The sequence below is a fragment of the Notamacropus eugenii genome, chromosome 6 (assembly GCF_028372415.1).
Source record: "Notamacropus eugenii isolate mMacEug1 chromosome 6, mMacEug1.pri_v2, whole genome shotgun sequence".
NCBI lineage: Eukaryota > Metazoa > Chordata > Mammalia > Diprotodontia > Macropodidae > Notamacropus > Notamacropus eugenii.
The window spans coordinates 89,711,060-89,733,851 of record NC_092877.1 but is presented as its reverse complement, the minus strand read 5'-3'; the positions used below and the strand labels follow the sequence as shown (position 1 = coordinate 89,733,851).

Below are 22,792 nucleotides of genomic sequence, written 5' to 3'. Positions count from 1 at the left end.
ATGTAAATAAATTAAATTGATTATATTTTTGCTTTTTAGGAGCTATAGATGTGATTCTTTTATTCATTGTAAGGTTCTTTTTTTGTATCTATTTCAGGGGAGAAAAAGAAACTTGAAAGTTTATGATTATCCAGCAATATTTTTCCCACGTGTTCTTTTTCTGGTATCAGGTGGAGTGACAATCTTCCTATCCTGAAAATGAAGTGAAGAAATGCAACCTTTTCTACTCCCTGGGAAGTTATTGGAAAGTAGAGAACATCTGCCCTGCAACTGGTTGTCATTTTGCCTTGCCCTTCTCTCCATCCTGCCCCCCCCACAACAAGGCAATGAAAATTCTGTTTCTTTATTCTATTATGTTTTCCTCTATGTGTTATAATTTGGGAATTCTGTAGAAGAACTGGAATCTTAAACCCTGCAAATATTTAAGCCTGCTGCTTTTGTCTTCATATTTTAAGCAGGATTTTGAAGAGAAAATATTTCTCACATATATGTATACATCAGTGACCTGTGATTTCATCTCTAGAGATTTCCCTTCAATGTTTCTGTGTGTGTGTGTGTGTGTGTGTGTATGTATGTGTGTGTAAATGGGGGGGGAAGGGAGGAAAGAAAAAACAAGCAATAGTTACAACAATAGAACGCAGGTGGGGAAGTGCTGAGATTGAATGAGTGATGCCATTCAGGTGGCTAGCAGCCGTCACAGGACAATGGGGCCAAGGAAGAGATAGGAGCTGAAAGTTCTCAGGTAAATACGAGAAGATGGATGAATTGTAATGACTGATTCTTAGCAGAATGAAGACAGAGCAGAGGAAATAGCTGTGTTAGAAATAGGCAGTTATTGAAGGGCAGAAGAAATCTTTGGGTAACAGGAATTTCAATTCATTAACTTTCCTGGTTTTATTACTAACAGTCCCATTTTTGTTAAAGGCACTATTTTCTTTCAGTCTCCCTGCTTTGGAACCTTGCTGTCATCCTAGAATCTGCCCTTTCTCATGTCTCACATGTAAACTGAATTTCCAAAACTTGTGGTTTCTACCTCCATGACATCACTCAGTTTTAGTTCTTCTCTTTCCTAATGCAGCTACTTCATTAGTCCAGTCCTGATTAACTCTGGCTGAGATGATTGGAGGAACAACCTCCAAATGCATTTCTCTGTCTCCAGTCTCTTTTTATTTCAGTCTATTTTTACATACTGCTACCAAAATGTTTTTTTCCCCTTAAACACAAATCTTACCATGTCTCTTCCCTTCCAGTACCTTCCTGTCATCTCTAGAATCATCTATGAACTTCTCAGTTTGGTTCTTAGAGTTCTTTTTAACCTGGTCTCAACTTATCTTTCCAGCCTCAATGATAGTGCTGCCCCTCCCATACTCCTCAGTCCAGTCAAATGGTCTTTGCTCTGTTACTTACCTAGCACTTTATTTAGTATTCTTGCTTTTGCAATGGTTGGATACCATGATTCTTAAGTACTGCTGGCTTGTGCCAAGGCTGAGATGAAGGGGCCTCAGGGGCTTGCTGTTGGCTTGCCTGGCTGCCTGACCTAGACTGTATTTCACTCACACTTTAGTGAGACAGATTTCCTGTCAACCTTGAAGTTACCTTAGGTTGAACAATCATTTCATTCTCTCTTCTTTTGGTTCACTTACTCCAGAATTCATTTGGAGGTGTTATTTTAAAGTTGTTTAAAAGGAAATTTGGGAGAGCTCAGGTGGATTCCTGCTTTGCTCCTCCATCTTAGCTCTTCATCGTTTCTAAATCCTTGAAGATGGCATGGCATAGAGGAAAGAGCATGCCACTTTGAATCACAAGACCTGGGTATGAATCTGTCTCCTGCCATTTGCTAGACTGAAGACACTGAGAAAATCTCTGGCCCTTAGTTTCCTCCTCTGTAATACTGAGGGAGTTTGTTTAGGTAATTTCTGAATGTATTTTCAGCACTGACAGTCTCTAAATCTACATTACAAGTAACCTAGCAGAAGTTACAAGATATCCCTCTTCCCGAGCAGCTGGTTAAATCCCTTCCCTTTCCTTTTGGAGATCTATTGCAGAGCAGTTTCAGGGTAATTTTAGTACCCTGGCACAGTTACTCTGGGGAAAAATGAGAGTTAGGGAAAGGTAGAAAATACTCCTCTAAATTCCAAAGCATTGTCCGAGTATGTTGACATGAGTGGGAGATGTGCCATGGGGAAGATGAAGCATTTTACATTGACAGAGACTTAGTATTATTACTATTAACAATGCAGCGTTCTCATAGTACCCTGAGAGACTTTTGGTCATATGGCCTTGGGACTCAAAATTACAAAATATCTCAAAAGGAATGAGACCCTTTGGTCCAAAGATAAATTTTCTGTTTCTCAACACAGTTGGGTGAGGCATGAGATCCAAAGTGGTTGATCCCTGTTGGACAGCTGGGTAGAAAGCTAGTCCCCTGGAGAATATGATGAATACTATCTGTTAGAGAATGCAGAACTGTAGAAGTGAACAAAGCAGCTGAGGAGGGAGTTACAAGAGAGGAACCTATCCAGGGTCAGTGATACTGCATCTGAACTATGGGAGGAGTTGATAAAACAGTGCTTGGAGGGAACTTAAAAGAGGGGAGCAATAGAGGATGATGGTTCTGAGGGGTAAGCTACAGGTGGCTGGAGGCTTCATGTAGAGATGACAGTTACTACTAGGGAAAAATTAGCAGACTTAGGCAAAAGGATGCTGAAGGGGATGGCTAATGGGTAGAAGGAAGCCTGACCTCTACCTGCACCTTTTACCTGTATGTATCTCATTATGTGAGAAAAACAAAAAAGAAATCATACTGGAAAAAACCTCAACCTGTGATTACAAATGGAAAATAGGCAAGAAAGTTAAGGGCAGGGAGGTGGCACAGTGGATAGTGTGTGAGGCTTGGAATCAAGAAGACTCATCTTCCTGAGTTCAAATCTGGTTTATTACCTATGTGACCTTGGGCAAGTCCCTTAATGCTCCTTGCTTCAGTTTCCTCATCTGTAAAATAAGCTGGGGGAAGGAAATGGTAAACCATTCCAATATTTTTGCCAAGAAAACCCCAAATGCATTCACTAAGAGTTGGCCACGGCTAAATCACAGGCAAGAAAGTTAAGGAATTCAATGAGTATACCATCCAGCTGGCTAGCAGAAAAATCAGAGAACATGGCTAAGGGACAGAAAACAAAGAGTGGCTACAAGTTCACAGGTAAATACCAGAGGATGATAAATCATAATGAATGACTCTTTAATCTTTTTGTGTTCAAGACAAGTGACTTGGAATGGCTGTTTCGTTTTGCTTTGCTTTAGGCATGAAGGAATTGTTCTCTAGTAAGGCACCTGGGAGTACAAGGAGTTGTCAGATAAATAGCTTGCTTTGTATTTTGAGTCATTCTACCCTGGGTTAGGAATTTTTTTCCTTCACATGCCCCTAGAATGTATGTTATTTTTCAGTAGGTAGAAGTTGAGAGTTGTACATGATAGAAAGCCAATACAAGTTTCTCTGAATAATAGCTTTTCTCTTTTATTATAGAAACAGAGTGTATTTATTTACCTGCTGTAGGCCTCAGTGGCTCCCTTCTGCTCCGACATGCCAAGCTACACTGTAGGGACCTTTTACTTTTTCCTGTTGCTACCATACAGAAGGAACTTGGAAATTCCCATATCTACATTTCCTCAAGGGTCCCTAGTAACTCACAAGTCTAAATAGTGCAAACATCATAGATTAAATGAGGAGATTTCAAATAACTTTTCCAACTCTAGGATTTTTTGATTATTTTAATAGGCATGGGATACACTAAATAGGCCAAGCTTCTTACCACAGCACGCGCACACACACACACATACATACACACATGTGCATATATAAATAAATATGTGTATACACACATACATACACACATACTTCTCACCTGTGACCTCTGCATGTGTATGAAATTGTGTACTTTTTTATCTTTGGCTCCAAGTTTCAAAGTCTTTTTGGGGATCTGAAAGTCTAGAATGTGTCAGCGCCACTCTTTTGGTATGTTTTCTTGTTTGTTAGTTTGGGTGACAGTCTCTGTGATTATGGCATCTGTGCCATGGCAAGGTATAAGTTACACAGAGTCAACATTGGAACTTAGCACCATCTTCTTTATGTTTTCCAAATATCTTAACAAAATAAACTAGATTGGGAGAGAATATGAAGTGAAATGGGTCCAGCAGGACTGCAAGATGCAAAGTTTCAAAGCAGCTTAGAGATCATTTAGTTTAGCTCCCTTATTTGACAGATAAGGAAACTGAGTCTTAAAGAAGTTAGTAGAGGTATAACTTGAAGGTAGGTCTTTTGAGCCAAAATTTAGTCCTCTTTCCATATTATCATACTAAATCTTTATAAATATTTGCTTTTATTAACCACAAATTGATACATGCAGAATATCTATTGAACTCTAGACATCCATTTTCACATACAGTATACCCATGATAGATTTTCTGTGTCTGTGTATCTTTAGACATAGCAGGAAGTATACTGTTACTTTCCTTTCAGACACTCATTATTTAATTTGATGAGGAGAAATCTTAGCTTTTATAATAGCTTTGTAACACTATAAAGGTTTGATAACATGTTTGATAACATTTGTTGAAGCTGAAAGCAGAAGGTGACTTCAAAACAGTTCCATCTCCTTCCCCAGAGGAATAACATACAGTCCAGATGCTTACTTGACTTAGGAAAATGTTATTTCATGTTTCATCTAAATGTTGGTTTGATGTTGGATCCAACAACATAACATTAGAACTGTGCAAATTCCCAAGACAAGGGGTATTGTGAATTCTCAGAAAATTTGGCATCATGGATAAGAAATGAGGCCATTCTGTGGAAGCTGTCAGGAAAAAACAGGAGGCCCTGCTGTCTGGGAATACAGACATAAGGTAAAATTCAGTCTTGGAAAGTGCATTCTCTTTTCAGAAAATGCAAATGTAGTCTGAACTGGAATTTCTAGAAAAGAAGTAATAGAAATGCAAAGGTCCTCATCACCTTTCACCTGGACTGTAGCATGTTAGTGTAATTGGGCTTTCAACCTCCAGGCTCTTCTCTCTTCAATGCAAGCTCTATGTAGCTGCCAAAATGATAATCTTAAAGTGTAGATCTCATTGGGTTGTAGAACTCCTGCCACCCCTGCCAATACACAGCCCAAATAAATTTGAGTGACTCTCAGTGATCTTTAGGATTAAATATAGCCTTATTTGTTTGCCCTCTAAAGTCCTTCCCAACCTGGCTCCAAGCTCCCTTTGTGGTCTTATCACATGTGATACAACCCTTTGTACAGTGTATGATCTAGCCAAAGGAGCCTTGTTTCCCAAACAAGACATTTCTTATCATCTCCATAACTTTGGACAGGCTATCTGCCAGGTTTGAAATGGATTTCCTCATAGAATCCCTTTTTTTCCCTCAAGGTTCAGCTCAAATGGCACATCCTTTCCTGATGCTCCTCTACCCCCTGCTCCAATTGTCCTCATCATGGTCTTTTATTTCTTCTATGTACATATATTAATGCATGCATGCACACATACATGTACATATGGTGTCCCCTCTGAGAAACTGTAAGCTTCATTGAGGCAAGGACTGTTTTATTTTTTTTGTCTTTGTATCCCCAGCACCTAAAAGAGAACCCGCCACATAATAGGCAGCTTAAAAATGTTGATAAAAATTAATTTGGATGATGATAATCAAAATGGATAATAAAAATGAAAAGGGAAAGACAGTAAACTAGAAAAAGTAAATTTGATTATGAGAAAGTTGAGAAATGAATCCTTTAAATCTCTGTAATCCATGTCAGCATTAATCAGTTCTCTTTTAATTCAAATAAAGCTAGAAGTTGGAATATGAAAAGTGAATAACTAGCAACAATCTATGCGTCTAAAACTCAATGAGTTATGATATCGTGCGTTGCATCATGCAAATTGTAACTTGAGGCATCTCTGCATGAACCATTCAGCTTCCAAAAGGCAGCATATGTTTTGTGCTTTGGGAGTCCAACAAATCTTATATTCTGGGTATAGTCTTACTTTTTTTTTATCCAGACTCCCCCCATCATGCAGTTTGGGTTACACAAATTCAGTCCATAGAGATTCTCCACAGCACTGTAAAAAGAGAAATGGCCTTCATTGCAGACTCATTCAAGGCTAACTGACAACACATGCATTCCAAATGTTGGTAATATGATAAAATGGCACCTATTACATTGCTTCTGAATGGATTTTTTTTCAGGAATTCACATTGTTGTGTCTGTTAGAGTACACATCTGTTTTCAAGCCCTAAAGATATTCAAAAAAGGGGCTTTTGAAAAGTATTTTTTTTTTTTAAAGAATAAGTTGAAGGGGGAAAGAGAGAACATCTAAGAACATCTTGAGATGGTTATAAAACAAACATAAACAAAAGTGAGCATTGAACTTTTTTCCTAGGCTAGCCTTGCCATAAAGTATGGAGAAATCATAACAGCCTAACATTTGCTTAAGTATCAAAATGCAGTAGTAGTAGAAAAATCAATGACTTAGGACAGAGATTTTTAAGCTTTTTTTGGTACCCCTTTGGCAGTTCAAAACTGCTTATGAAGTTTGACTCAGGACAAATTTTAAATGCATAAAATAAAATATAAAGGATTACAAGAGAAATATCTTAAAGTACAGTTATGAAAAAATATTTTTAAAATTCTCATATTTGTCATGAGCAACCCTTGGGGTTTTGTTGATAGGCTTTGAGTCTATTCCTGGTTCTTGAGTCTGAAACAGCATTTATTTAATAGAATACAGTATTCCCCCAAAGACTCTCCTCCAACCGAACACCTCATGCATATGTCATAATTGTGTTGAAAGATTTAACGATACATGCAACTGTTAAACAACTCTCTGATTATTAATTACAAGCATAACATCAAACAAGGAGACAACTTATTGTCAAAGGCATTTGACACTATCCTGGAGGAGAGCTGATGAAGAATTCAAATGGAAGAGAAATTCCCTGTATATGGGAAAGGTCTCATAAGGATCCTATTTGCAGTTTTTACCACATTGCTTGTCTTAAGCCCCAGGACATTTCAGAGCATCTCATCCAAATGAGATCCATCATTTCTCAAAGAGATTCTGTCTGTCTTCCTTGGGATTAAAGCAAAGCAAAACCAAACCAAAACAAGTAGAAGAATGCTTATTGTGCACACTCTGATATGCACTTGAATGGGTAGTCAAGTTAATAATAATTTATTATTAAGCACTTACTCTGTGCCAGACAATGTACTAAGGACCTCGGATACAAAAAAAGAAAAAAAAATTACTTATCTTAGCCTTTGAGGAGTTCACCTTCTGGAGACAGTCAAAATGTAAATAATTATGGCTGTACTAGTAAGTCAGTCAAACAACATGTACTAAGCACCCATATGTGGCAGGCCCCATGCTGAACCTTCATAATGCAAAGAAAGACAAAAGACAGTTCTTACTTTAAAATTAATAGTCTAATGGGGGGACACAACAGACAAATAAGTATACATGAACAAGAGATACACAAGATCAATTGGAGATAATCAGCAGAGGGAAGGCACTAACATTAAGGGGGATCAGGAAAGGCTTCTTATTAAAGGTGAGATATTATCTGGGCTTGGAGGGAATCCAGAAGGCAGAGATGAGGAGGGAGAGAATTCTACGCATAGGCAACAGCCAACAAAAATGAAGGATTTGAGAGATGGCGTGTCCTGTTTAATGAACATCATGGAATGTCATGGGATCGTAGAGTACATAAAAGTGAGTAAGGTATAAGATGAACTATAAAGGTGGCAAGAAGAGGGAAAGGGAAGGTTAAAGTTTATATTGTCAAATAGAGGGTTTTATATTTGATCCTGGAGGGTGTTGACAGTCACTGGCATTTATTGAGTAGGAGGATAACTTTCTGAAATTTAGAAGATCACTTTGACAGCTAAGTGGATGATGCATTGTATTGGGGGTGCCAAACAAGCATTCTATTACAGTAGTTTGGATGTGAAGTGACAGACTGCTTCAAGGTGGTGGCAGTGTCAAAGGAGAAAAGGGGACATATGTGAGAAATGTTATGACTTGGCAACAAATTGAATATGGGGGCGAGAATGAAAAGCTGAGAAAGACATTTAGGTTGCAAACATGGGTGACTAGGAGGGAAGTAATGGGGAAGTAGGAGAGATTTGGGGGAAAGATAATGAATTCAGTTTTGGGCATATTGAGGGTAAGGTGTCTATAGGATATCTGGTCCCAGAGTCTAATAGGCAGTTTGAAATAGGAGACTAGAGATCAGCAGAGAGTTTAGGGCTGAAAAAGTAAGTTGAGAATCATCAAGATGTAGATGAAAATTGAATCAATGGGATCTAATGAGATCACCAAGTGAAATACTGTAGAAGGGGAAGAGAAGAGAGTTCAGGACAGAGTCTGGTGGATCATCCAAGGTTAACAACACGGCATGACCTGGATGAAGATGCAGCAAAGATGACTGAGGAGTAGTCAGAACACTAAGAAAAGTAGTATCAGAAAATCCTAGAGAGTAGAGTATATCAAGGAGAAAAGAATGATTAAGAGTGTTGAAGGGTGCAGGAATTAAAGGATGAGAACTGAGAAAAGACCATTAGATTTGTCAATTAAGTGATTGTAAGTAATTCTGGAGAGAGCAATTTTCAGTTGAATAAGGTAGAGGATAGACTGTAGAAAGTTAAGAAAACAGAAAGAGGAAGGGAAGTAGAAGTACCTCTTGTAGACACTCTTCTCAAAGAGTTTAGCTACAAAAGGCAGGAAAATATGACATGGTAGTTAGCAGGGATGAATGGATCAACTGAGGGTTGGGGAATGGAACAGACAAGGGAATATTTATTGGCAGTAGGGAAACATCTAGTAGATAGAGATTGAAGATAAGTGAGGATGGAATGGGATCATTTGTGAATGGAGTTAACTTTGTTGAAGAGAAGGGACCCCTCTTCATGAGAGAAAGGGGTGAAGACAGTGGCAGAATGTATCTGGGTTCTGAGATGAGGAGGAGAGGAGAATGAAGCTGTTACTTCAAGTTCTCAAGTTGTCAATGAAATATGAGGCAAGTTTCTCAGCTGAGGAGAATTGGGGGAAGGAGAGTTATGAGAGGATTAAGGAGTGATGGAAAATTTGGAAAGCTGCTCTTGTGAGTTACTTTTCAGCATATGCATCATGAACATCTCCTACATAGACAGATAATGAACTGGGTCTAGAATTGCATAGAAGGAAAAGACTGGTTGGATTACATCTGAGAATGTGGAGATACTTCTACTGATCCCAAAGTTCTCCATGAAAGAAAATCCCATCATTTTTACATTGATATTCTTACAGTGATATTGAATGGTTTGAACATTTTTTGTTACATTATAAAGAATTCAAGTTGCATATGCCTCAAGGGAATGAGGGGGATAAATAATAGTTTTAACTGGGCTATAGCATTTTCCCAATAAGGAACTGCAGAGATAAAGGAACATAGAGCATATTATGAGAGATACATGATCAGAAAAGGAGATGGGTTGATCTAATAGTGATGAAAAACTGATAGTTTTCTATTCTTCATGAAATATCAAGACATCTACAGGAAGCTCTCTAGCATATTGTATGGACCTTTCTGGACAAACTATGACAAGCCATAGACAATAGTTACAGTGTTTAAAAAAAAAAAAAGGTATGAACAATTCGCAAACTGTTCTGTGAGAGATAATAGGTGAATTTTAAGTGAATTAGAATGAGTTTTCCTTTAGATTTTGAAAAATATTTTACTACTATCCCTTGTGATACTTGCAAACAAACATATTGCAAAACTAGAGTGGGGGATTACGAATAGACAAATCGCAGAGATGAAACTTTTCAACCAGTTCATTTGATGTTTTGCAAAAATGATCTATTACCTGAAAAAAAAAAGATGATACTCTGTATTTTGGTCTTTTGCTTCTTGTGAGATCCTGCAGCCAGAGCACTAGGGTGAATACTGCAGTTAGCAATGGATATGGCTTTGTATAACTTCAGAGCTGCCAAAACTACTGTTATCCTGTGGTGTGGAGGTTGTAGAGTTTGACAATCCTGGGCATGACATGGAATAATGAAAAGAACATTGGATTCAGCTCATCTGAAGCCTGGCTCTATTCTTTACTTGGTGACATCACTTGACCTCTGAGCCTTAGTGTCTTCTCTGAAAAGAATGTAGATGTCCCAAAACCGTTTCAGTTCTAACTCTTCGAGTCTACTTTTCCTGACTCATGTCCTGCTCTTTAAGTTACAGAGGGTAAGAAATCCATTGACTGATTGGAGCTTAGAATTCTTCCAAATGTAAATTTTGCCCCATTATCAACTCTCTTTTACATTACTATACCTGATTTTGATTTTAAGGATTCTAAGTTAGCTTCCCACTGTCTAATCATTTAATGTACTTTCAAGGTATTCATTTAATTTCCTTTACCTCGAATGATCTTAGACACCACAAATAAAAGTGAAGAAGTATCTCTTGTTAGTATAGAGAATGTTGTGTTTTATTTTAAATGGCATCAAGAGAGAATTTGAAAGAGTAAAGGAGCAGCACAGATTACATTTGGAGGAATGAGACCGAGAACAAAGTGGTTTTACATTTATAGAAATAATAGAAATAATTTAATGACTTTTCCTGAATGCTATGACTCAGGCTTAATTCTCTTTTATTAAATGCAGTGATAAGCATGTAATGAAAGAGAAGTGGTCATAGTTTTCTCCAGTGTTATGATATCCTTTGTGATTTTACTTGTCTAGCAAACTTCCAATTGAGGAAATTCTCTCTTATCCATGCAGATTGGCACATTTTTCAGTAACTCATAGTCTTAGCCAGTTACCTAAAATACTTAGAAATGAAGTGACTCAAGGGTACATGACCAAGATATGTCAAGGACAGGATTTTAATTCATCTTCCTAACTTTAAGGTCATCTTACTATGCATTATATCATGCTGCCTCTAAATTACTAGCATCCTGAATTATCCTGTTTTCCTTTACTCACTAAATGTTTTTAAGGAAAAGATCTTTTCATCATGGCTCCATGAACTTTCATGTAGTGGGAAATTTTCTCTCTTTCCTCAACACTCCTCACCCCCAGAATTTTACTAGAGAGTTATTAGGTAATAGTCAAAAACTGCAGGCATTCGCAGCCACTTGGCCCTATAATTTGGTGTAGCAGGCTTGAATTCACCTCTGACTCTTATTAGCTGTGTGACTGGGCAAACAAACTACTTGACCTTGCAGAGGTTGTATTCTTATTGAAAAATGAACATGATAATACCTTTAGAAATTATCTTATAGAGTTTTGGGAACATTAAAGTGAGTTAATATATGTTAAATTCTTTGCCAAATTTGGAACATTATGAAGCCACGATTCCAATTGTATTTGTACCATGAACCTCTTTGGCAGTCTGACAAAGCCTGTTGGAATTCTTCTCAGAATTTTAAAAATCATAATGCAAGAAAATGTGAAATTTCAGTAAGCAAAATATTTTTTTCCTATATTCCTTGAAAGATATCTATAGCCTCCCTTGGGAATCTGTGTCAAAGCTTTGGCTTTCAAACACTTTCTATGCCACACTTTTATAATCATCTTGTTTCCTGGCTTTGCTTTCATCTTCTATTTATTTCTTTTAAAAATTTAAGTTAACTCTTGAATTCCTTATGTATCCATTTCTGAAAAATCTCATTCTCCCTCATCACTGGAAGGGGTTTCCCTTTGTGTTTTCAGAATTTCATTCTAGAGTAGTTTCCATCTATACTGACCTGTCTACTCCTGTAACATTTTGGGGAAAAAAAATTTGACATCAGGCCACAGATTCACTCATCAAGTATTATTAAGGGGTTATTTATTTTTTTTTGCCCAACACTATGCTCAAAATAAGGAAAAAAAAGATTATAAATAATCTCCTTATGACCTCAATAGTTTTACAATTTTATTTTTATATTCATTTCTTTTATGTTTTTTTTTTTTAAAGGTTGATATCTTTTGCCACTGAGGTAGATAGAGCTCAAGGCAAGGTCAGGTTGATTAAATTACTTTAATAATTCAAAAAAATCTATTTAACATATATTAGATACAAGAAAGTCTTCATTAAAAATATATTGTGTAGTGTAGAGTCAGTACAAGAATCAGGAGTCTATGGATTTTAATCTTCCTCTATATAACTGTTGGGAAAGTTATTTTGTTTATGTGTGTCTTAGAATGTTGGAAATAGAATAAAGTTTAGAGATCATTGAATCTAACACCCTCATTTGATAAAACATAAAAATGAGATCAAGAAAAGAGAAATATTGTAATAAGTTTATTCCCAGGTATTTTGAGCATTTCCCAGCCATTTTAAAATTGAAGTTTCCTGTCCCTCTTTCTGGCTTTGGTTAACAATATATAGAAATGCTTATGATTTTTGTGGATTTACTTCCTACTATGTTACTTTTTAGAGCTATTAATCATGTCAATTAGTTTCTTCTTTCTCTAGGATTTTCAAAGTGAACCGTCATTTGTAAATAGGGATAATGTTGACCCACTTGGTCAATGTTCATTCACTTCATTTTTATTTTTGCTTCATTGTCATACCTTGAATTTCCAGTATTAAGTCAAAAATAAGGAAAAAGAAAGGGCATCCTTACTCCACTCATGGCATTACTGGGAGAGCTTCTTGTGTTTCATTAGAAAACAAAGCAAGACAATACTTAGAATTGGTTTTTGATATGTATGTTTGATTATATTAAGGGGTTACTTGTCTAGACCAGTGCTTATTAGTGTTTTTAATATAAATGAAAGCTGTGGTTTGTCAAAGTGCTTTCTTCTTTTTCTCTTTCTATATAGGGATATTTATTTATTTATATGTCTATAGTTCCTTTCACCTCCAGGTTTATAATCCTATGGCCTAAATTATACATTTTTTTCCCCTAATGCAGAACTATTTTTGAATCCTTCTGTAGAGATTCATTTTGGTCATAATAAAGGCTTTTCTGGGATTTCTGCCTAATAAAGACTCCGATAAATTTTATTTCAATTGTTTTCATCAGTATTCATTAGCTATATTTATGGTTCTCTGCTTCATTCTTCACTGGGTTGATTGTCAGGATGTAATTTGTTTCTTAAAAGTAGTTTTATAGAATACCCATGGAAAAATCATTATGGAGTGTAAGGGTTTGATAGCTATCACTTATAGATTTTTCTGGACTGGAAATTTGTTTCTTTCCCTCTAGTAGACCATTTATAGTGTTTTCAATTTCTCTTTCTGACATCAGGTAGTTTAGGCTCTCATCTCTTATTTTTGCTAATTTGAGTATTATACATATTTCACATATATCCATGGATAGATCCATTTCCTTTAAAAATCCCAATTTTACTGACATATATAAATATATATATGTATATATATATATACAGACACACAGACTTTTTTCATTGTTTTCTGTACTTGTTAAGGAAGGAAAGGGCAATGATATACGTTCTTTTAGTCTTTTTTTCCCTTTTTTAAAAATTACTTATTTAAATTTTCAACATTCATTTCCACAAAATTTTGGGTTCCCAATTTTCTCCCCATTTCTCCCCTCCCCCCATCCCAAAATGCTGAGCATTCTAATTGCCCCTATCACCAATCTGCCCTTTCTTCTAACATCCCTCCCTTCCCTTATCCCCATCTTCTCTTTTGTCCTATAGGGCCAGATAACTTTCTATACCCCATCGTCTGTATTTCTATTTCCTAGTTGCAAGAACAATACTCGACAGTTGTTCCTAAAACTTTGAGTTCCAATTTCTCTCCATGCCTCCCTCCCCACCCATTCCCTTTGGGAAGACAGGCAATTCAATATAGGCCATATCTGTGTAGTTTTGCAAATGACTTCCATAACAGTTGTGTTGTGTAAGACTAACTGTAATTCCCTCCATCCTATCCTGCCCCCCCCCCATTTTTTTTGTTCTCTCTTTGGATCCTGTTCCTCCCCAAGAGTGTTGACTTCAAATTGCTCCCTCCTCCCATTGCCCTCACTTCCATCATTCCCCCCACCCTCCTCTTCTGCTTCTCCCCCACTTTCCTGTATTGTAAGATAGGTTTTCATACTAAAATGAGTGTGCATTTTATTCCTTCCTTTAGTCGAATACGATGAGAGTAAGCTTCATGTTTTTTTCTCTCACCTCCCCTCTTTTTCCCTCCACTGAAAAGTCTTTTATTTGCCTCTTTTATGAGAGATAACCTCCCCTATTCCATTTCTCCCTTTCTCCTCCTAATATATTTCTCTCTCACCACTTAATTTCATTTTTTAAAGATATGATCCAATCTTATTCAATTTACCCTGTGCTGTGTGTGTGTATGTGTGTGTAATCCCACCAACTACCCAGATACTGAAAAAAGTTTCAAAAGTTACAAATATTGTCTTTCCATGTAGAAATGCAAACAGTTCAACTTTAGTAAGTCCCTTATGATTTCTCTTTGCTGTTTACCCTCTCATGCTTCTCCTGATTCTTGTGTTTGAAGGTCAAATTTTCTTTTCAGCTCTGGTCTTTTCATCAAGAATGCTTGAAAGTCCTCTATTTCACTGAAAGACCATTTTTTCCCCTGAAGTATTATCCTCAGTTTTGCTGAGTAGGTGATTCTTGGTTTTAGTCCTAGTTCCTTTGACTTCTGGAATATCATATTCCAAGCCCTTCAGTCCCTTAACGTAGAAGCTGCTAGATCTTGTGTTATCCTGATTGTATTTTCCACAATACTTGAATTGTTTCTTTTTAGCTGCTTGCAATATTTTCTCCTCGACCAGGGAACTCTGGAATTTGGCCACAATGTTCCTAGGAGTTTCTCTTTTTGGATCTCTTTCAGGAGATGATTGGTGGATTTTTTCAATATTTATTTTGCCCTCTGGTTCTAGAATATCAGGCAGTTTTCCTTGATGATTTCATGAAAGTTGATGTCTAGGCTCTTTTTATGATCATGGCTTTCAGGTAGTCCCATAATTTTTAAACTGTCTCTCCTGGATCTATTTTCCAGGTCATTTCTTTTTCCAATGAGATATTTCATATTATCTTCCATTTTTTCATTCTTTTGGTTTTGTTTTGTGATTTCTTGGTTTCTCATAAAGTCATTAGCCTCCATGTGTTGCATTCTAATTTTGAAAGAACTATTTTCTTCAGTGAGCTTTTGAACCTCCTTTTCCATTTGGCTACTTCTGCTTTTTAAAGCATTCTTCTCCTCATTGGCTTTTTGAACCTCTTTTGGCAATTGAGTTAGCCTATTTTTCAAGCTGTTATTTTCTTCAGCACTTTTTTGTGTCTCCTTTAGCAAGGTGTTGACCTGCTTTTCATGCTTTTCTTGCATCTCTCTCATTTCTCTTCCCAGTTTTTCCTCCACCTCTCTAACTTGATTTTCAAAATCCTTTTTGAGCTCTTCCATGGCCTGAGCCCACTGAATATTTATTTTGGATGTTTGGGAGACAACAGCATTGATTTTTATGTCTTTCCCTGATGGTGAGCATTGTTCTTCCTCCTCTGAAAGGATGGGAGGAGATATCTGTTCACCAAGAAAGTAACCTTCTATAGTCTTATTTTTTTTCCCCTTTTTTGGGCATTTTCTCAACCAGTTACTTGACTTTTGGGTCCTTTGTCAAGAGTAGGGTATACTCTGGAGACCTGTAAGATATCAGTTCCTCCAAGGTGGCACATTCAAGTGTGTGCTGGTCTGGGCTCAGGGAAGGATTTTTGTGCCCAGAATCTTATCAGAGTTTCTTCTCCACAGGCACCTGATCTCCAGTTCTTCCAAGCTAGTACTAGGGGGGTGGGATTGAGTCAAGCTGTGGGGGCAGGGCCTCCATTCAGTGCGAGACAAAGACCAGCTGCCTCAGGGCTTCTACACAGGGCTGAGGTAAGACTCGGCTCTTCAGTGCCCCCAGGGGTTTTTACGATCCAGCTATGGTCTCAGGGTAGGGGCTGCCCTGAGAACTCCTGCTGCCTGCCCAATGTGAAGGCCCTTCTCCCTTCCTGGCCAGCTGAATAAACCCCATCACTGACCTTTGGTGCCTATGGGTTGAGGGATCTGTGGACCCTCTGCTGCTGGGACTGGGGATTCTGTGACTGGAGATTCTGCCCTGGAGGGCTGTTCATGAGCCGTAAAGCGTGCATGGCCAACGCTGGGTTGGGCTCCACTCTCTGAGCTCTGCTCCGTGTCCATTGTAACTGACGTTTCCTGTGGGTCTTTCAGGTCACCCTGGGCTGGAAATCTTCTCCACTCTGTTGTTCTCTACTTCTGCTGCTGTCTCTCTCTACAGGTGTTTTATGGGCTGTGTGGGGGCAGCCTCTGTATGTGTATCTTTCTATTCTGCCATCTTGGCTCCACCCCCATGTTCTTTTAGTCTTAAAGAAGCGTTTGGTTGGTAATTTTATGAGGCCAGTAAAAGGAATATGTATCACTTACATGCAGAAAATCTCTAGGTTGATAAAACAACTTGCAAAACTCCTAATAATGGTCTGTCCTCAATGACATAGACTGTGGCATTTCAAGGAATTCATAGCTGTTCCCCAGGATATTTACGTAGGGTACTATAGAAAGCATTGTAATCTCCCTGATTTTTGCAAGCAACCCATTTTTCCATTCCAGTACAGTGATAGAGGAAAAACTGAATATGAAAAGGAATCATGTTTTAGTACAAAATGACAAAACGTTGACATGGGCATTCTCTTCAAGCACTTGACTGACTCGTTAAAAGGAGAAAAGCATCCAGTTAGCCGCAATCACATCTAGTCATTTTCTCCTACCTTCAAGACAGCAGTGACTTTTGCTTCCTTCTAAAACTGTGCAAAATGGTTCATTTTCCTTGCTGTATAAGTGTGTGAAATTTGAACATTTTATAGTTATTCCACAATATAATTCCCAATGAAGTGTTGCCATTTCTGTCAACGCATGCAGCTGATCACAGCAGAAACAGCCCAAATCCACCCTTGAGCAAAATCCTTCATTTATGAATTTTTCTCAGAAGAAAAAAAATGATATTTCTTTGAATGAAAAAGCAAAATTCTTCCATGAATATCAGACTTCTGTCTTGTTTATGCGGAAGTCTACTGAGGATTAAATCCTCATTGTGTACAGTAGAATGGGCTATCTTAGAAGTAAAGATACCATGGGATCAGCATTTAAAAAGATCTCACCTGTTCATAGATTTATAATTACAGCAAGATATTTGAGGCTTTGCTCCAGTGTTAGATAATTTAGAAGGTGCTGAAAGCATCTTCCTGGGAATGTTTTATCCTCTGTCAATTCTCAGGAGGCAGCAGCAGTACTTGGCTTTACTGACATGGCCATTCTTTAGAGCAGGCATCATCCACTGGAAGTCTTAGTTTTCTTTCCAGTTCTACCTCAAGCAGCAATGTGCCTGTAGTCTTTTGTGGTCACACTTTAAGAAGGCCAGAAACTTTGAGGTACCTGAGTTTGCTTTCTCCTTTGAGTCTACATGAGATTGAAGCATCCCACTCCCCACCCACAGTACGGTTTAGAATGTTTTGCTAATTAAAATGTTATTCAAACATTTTGTGCTTCTATATCTGTTATTTTCCTTTTGGAAATAAAATTGTTTGAAGAAGACATTGTTAAAAACCCAAACAAGTAACCTTATTTCTTTCGTCTGTTCCTTCTTTATTGCATCTTTCACTCTTCTCTTAGGCTATACTTACTCTGTTCCCCATACCACACCCTTCATTGTTCTTCCTATTCCTAAAGTGCCTCCCATCTTCCCTACTCCCTTTTTTGCTTGCCTTCTCTTTTATAGGCAAACAGGGCATAGTGGATAGACAGTTTCAGAACTAGGAAGAAATCAGATGGCACATCCACACATTCTGGCTGTGTCACCTCGAGTAAGTGATTTAAACTTTCTGTGCTCTAGTCAACTCATTAAGAAAGGTGAGCACGGAAAGATGGAGCTTCTACATCCAGAAGTCCTCAACAATAAAATAAAAAACTCACTAGATCCAGTCTAAAACCAAATCATTGAACTGAGCTATTGGCTGCCATTTTTACTGGATTTTGCTCTTTAAAATTTAGAAATTTTACTAAGAGTTTTTCCTCTATTATAATATAAGCAAATCTCTATTTTAAAGCTGAAAAGAACAACAACAAAAAGAGTTATGCTATATAATCACCCCTTCTTTTTTATGTGGGGAAACCAAGACCTACAGCAGATGATTTGTACATCTGCATATTCATAGATTTTATATGTATATACTATATATTCATAAATTCCCTATCATTGTTTACTGCTGAAATAAATAAACCAAACATTCTACATAATAAATTGACTTTACATACCTACTGATTCAAAGTATTTTGGGGGTTTTCAAGAAAAAAGTTTTATTTTTTAATGTAGAGAAATATATCTTATTAAAAATATTAAATAAAACATTTTCAGACAAGTTAGTATCTATATCTCTATATTTCTATAGACTCTTCTACCTTCTGAATATGTTTCATGCAGTCCTCCTTGGACTGTGATTAAATTTTGGAGCCCTGGGGAACAAATAGAGCTATGAGCATAACAGGCAGCTATATGAGTTAGGTCCTTAATTATTAAGATCGGAGCAAAAGAAACCTTTTCCACTCTCTGAAGTTACAGCAGATAATGACTATGGTGCTTTGAAGATGCTTTGGTGATGGAATCATCTCATTTACCATCTTGTAATAGCTGATAATCATCCCATAATCAACCCAGAAAACATCAAAAATTTATATTTGTTATTATATGACTAATTAATGATAGTTAGCACTTCATAGGAAGAATACATTTGTTAGTTGTGTTTCATTTGCATAAATTTAACCCAGATTCTATTCAAATTAGTCTGGAGAATTTTTATAACTAGTTATTTCTTTTGTAAAAAGTTGCCCAGATAGGGTTTGCATCACATTTACTTTGTGTTTACATTCAAAACTCTTAAGATTTTCCCATTATTAGTCAATCAGTTAAAAAGACCAGGATACTAAAATAGAGGGGAAATAGATCAACTTAATTGAACTGCTGAATTTTATTTATTTGCAGAGGCAATGGAAACCAACTGTCTGCCATTTTGGGTTTATTTTCGGTGATATCAGAGATGAGGCAGCCAGGTAGCAATGTTTAGAGTACTGGACCTGAAGTCAGGAAGACTCATCTTCCTGAGTCCAAATCTGCCCTCAGACACTGTGTAGCTATACGACCCTGGGCAAGACCCTTAAACCTGTTTGTCTCTGTTTCCTCATCTGCAAAATGAGCTGGAGAAGGAAATGGAAAACCATTCCAGAATCTTTTTGCCAAGAAAACCCCAAATGGAATCATGAAGAGTCAAGCGCATAAAATGACTAAACAACAATAAATCATCAGAGAAAAATAAACTAAACCTTTCCCCCCTTTGACTCCCTTGTTTTCTATGCTTAGCCCATAGCAATGGTTGGTCCTGACAAGGAAGTTAAAATATTAAAATTTTAAGTTTTAAAAGGATATGAGTTAACCAAGGATTCAGACTGAGAGAAGCATTTTTGAACTTGGTCGATTTTAGGAAGCTGTTTTTCTTGAATATGTATATTTTTAGAAAGATTTTAATTTTTCCCCAAAGGGGAGAAGGTTGGAGAGAAAGAAAAAATGTTAAATGAAAAAATTAAAAGATAAAAAGCACATGCCATTGGTCATCAACCCTAAAACTCCAATACTGGCTCTTCTTGAGGGTAGCAAGGTTTAATTGGAAAGAGTTTTTCTAATCAGTTTAGTTTAGCTTAAATTTAATTTCCTTGTTTTAATGTTAAATAATTCCTTTTTGACTGAATATTCAATAAACACTTATCTCTCAAAAATAAAAAAAATAAAATTCTCTTGTCATATATCTTAATGAAATGATTTGTGCATGCCTATGAAACTCAAAATATGTGATTCATGAAAAGGAATAACTCTCAACAATTATAACATTTCACAAGTATATTATCTCAAGGGTTCTTGGGAGGAAAGCACTTTTAAAAACATTAAACTTAATATAATTCTTGGCTATTATCACTAATCTGTGAAGTCTTTCTTGATCATTTCATCTGTTCTTTTGCCTTCTTCAAATATTCTTGGATCACTTTGTGGTACCTCTTCTTTGCATCACTTCACAATGACCTTGAATTACATATATCTGTGTTCATGTTGAATATCTCCAACAGAGGGCAGGATCCTTGGGGGAAGGGATTGTTTCACTCTCTTCTTTGTACATCCAGAACCTAACATGGTGCTTCATGTATGCCATGCACTAAATAAAGATAGGTTAAATTGGTAAAATATCGTTGACAATAAGTATTTCCCACTTCACAATCAATAATTAATGACAACGTTTAATTCAGCCAATATTCAGTAAGCACCAATTGCATGCAGAATACTGTGCTACTTGCATGCCAGGCATGGTCTAAGTTTGACTAAAGCTCAGTCACTACCATCATGGAGGTTATTTGCAGAACAGGAATTTGTTAATTTTGTTGGGACTGAAAAGTATATGAAGAATAGTTATAGGAGATAAGGGTGGAAAGGGAAAAGGATGCCAGATTGCAGAGATCCTTAACAAAGTAAGGCATAAGTAGCTTCTGAAGTTTTTTGAACAGAGAAGTGCCATGAGTAGGTCTCAAGGTGGTAAAAAAGATTAGCTTAGCAGCCTCATGAAGGACAAATTGAAAATAAGAGACAACGGAGGCAGAAAGACCTGTTAGAAGACAAATGTGATAACCCCCACAGGTGATAATAATTAAAGTCGCTAAAAGGGAGGCAGCAGTGTGCCAAAGGGTACAAATGCAAGATGTGAATCAAAAAAGGACTTGTGCTCAGTGTTTCACAATGTTTATTTCATTTGATCCTCACAAGAACCCAGGGAAGGTAGGTGCTATTATCATTATCCCCATTTTACAGATGAGGCAATTTTTTTTAAAAAATGTAATTTTTTAAAGTAGAAATTTTTGAGTCCTGGAGTAGAAATTGGGATATTGATCACATATTGTAAATTAAATAGTAACTAAAAGATGTCAGACAAAAATAAGTGGACCTGTGAAAAGTATATTCTGGAATGGGAGAAAATTCACTGTGGTAAATTTTCCTCTGTTACTTAAGTTGTTTTAGTTAGAGTCTGTCACAGACAAAAAAAAGGAAGAACTTCACAGTAGGGTAGAGAGCTGTTTGACAGAGATGGTTCCTCTCTTGGACTTCTGACCCTTTCACTTATAGGAGGGAAGAAGACATGATTCCTGCTAAGGTGTTGGCAAAGTATCTCATTAGCTAGCCCCTTTAGGCATCAAGTCTCTAAACTGATAACTTTTCAGAGCTTTCTGTTGTGGAGAAGAACTAGCAAACAGGGTTTATTTTTTGTTGTGTTTTGGTTTGTTTTTAAGCTCAGATGTGAGAAGTTGAGAAGTCTAGATACTGCCAAGTTTCTATGAGCAATAAGCCCAGGGTCTTATAATATCAAAATTATTGTCTCAGGGGTTGTTTGAACTTTGGAGTTCCTGAATGAATACAACAGTGGGGTTTCTGACTCTAGGGTAAGATGTACAGGGTAAGATAGGGACAAGACAATAAGGTGTTCAAAGATTTATCTAAAAAACAAAGGGGCATAAGAAAGAGGAAGCTTCAGTGTGGGTCTAGGTTTTTGTGTCAGATCCACAAAACTAGGCAGAACATGGGGAAAAGGAAACATGGTAGAGAGAATTTGGCTGAAGATAAAAGGAGAGAAAACTAGAAGCAGGATTGGCTGTATATCGTAGAACTTGCCCAGATGTGGAAAATAATTTTTCCTGATATTTCATAGACTGCCACAGAGTCAGATTATAGTAGGATGGAGGACTTGTGTTAGCTGGACATTTACTGACAGTTTCATTATCTTAAGAGCAGAACATTTGATGAACTCCCCACTTATGTGGCTAAAAAAATTCAGTTCTCAGAACTTAGAGGGAGCAAGAAGGGAAATTCCTGGACTGGTTTGTGACTGTCCAAGAAGCTCCTTGGTGAAAAGGGAATAATAACTTTTCTTTTTCATATTTATTTATTTGTTTTTAGACTTCAATATTCATTTCCACAAAATTTGAGTTTCAGTTTTTCTCCCCATCTCTCCCCTCCCCCCACCCTATCATAATATCTTGCATTCTGATTACCCCTTCCAGAAATGTACCCTCCCTTCTATCTCACCCCATCCTTCCCTTATTCCCATCTTCTCTCTTTTCTTGTAGGGTAAGATAAATTTCTATACCCCATTACCTGTGTTTCTTATTTCCCAGTTTTATGCAAAAATAATCCTCAACATTTGTTTCTAATACTTTGAATTTCAATTTCCCTCCTTCTCTCCCTCCCTCCCCATCCCCACTGAGAAGGCAAGGAATTGAATACAGGGTATATATGTGTCATTTTCGCAAAAGACTTCCATAATAGTCGTGTTGTATAATACTAACTATATTGCCTTCCATCCTACCCTATCCCCACCCCTTTTTTTTTTCTCTCATTTGACATTTATCCTACCTTCTGTCATCCCCTTTATCCCACTTGTCCCCTCCTCCTCTATTTTCCTGTAGAGTAAGATAGATTTTCATACCAAATTTAGTGAGCATGTTCTCCCCTCCTTAAGCCATATATGAAGAGAGTAAGCTTCACTTTTCTCCTCTCACTTTCTGCCTTTTCTTCTCATTGAGCAAGATTTTTCTTATCTCTTTTATGAGTTAAAGCCTGCCCCATTCCATTTCTCCCTTTCTCCTCTCAATATTTTCCTCCCTCACCCTTTGATTTTTATTTTATTTTTTATGGATATCATCTCTTCTTATTCA

At 37.1% G+C, this 22,792-nt stretch overlaps 1 long non-coding RNA gene across 1 annotated transcript in view; it reads left to right on the top strand.

Annotated features, from left to right (window-relative positions):
- Window positions 1-674: 674 nt before the first annotated feature.
- LOC140510470 (uncharacterized) overlaps window positions 675-22,792 on the top strand; it is a 125,020-nt gene continuing 102,902 nt past the window's right edge. The window contains exon 1 of the long non-coding RNA XR_011969240.1: window positions 675-742. This is a non-coding gene — a long non-coding RNA (uncharacterized lncRNA). The remainder of the gene's footprint in view (window positions 743-22,792) is intronic.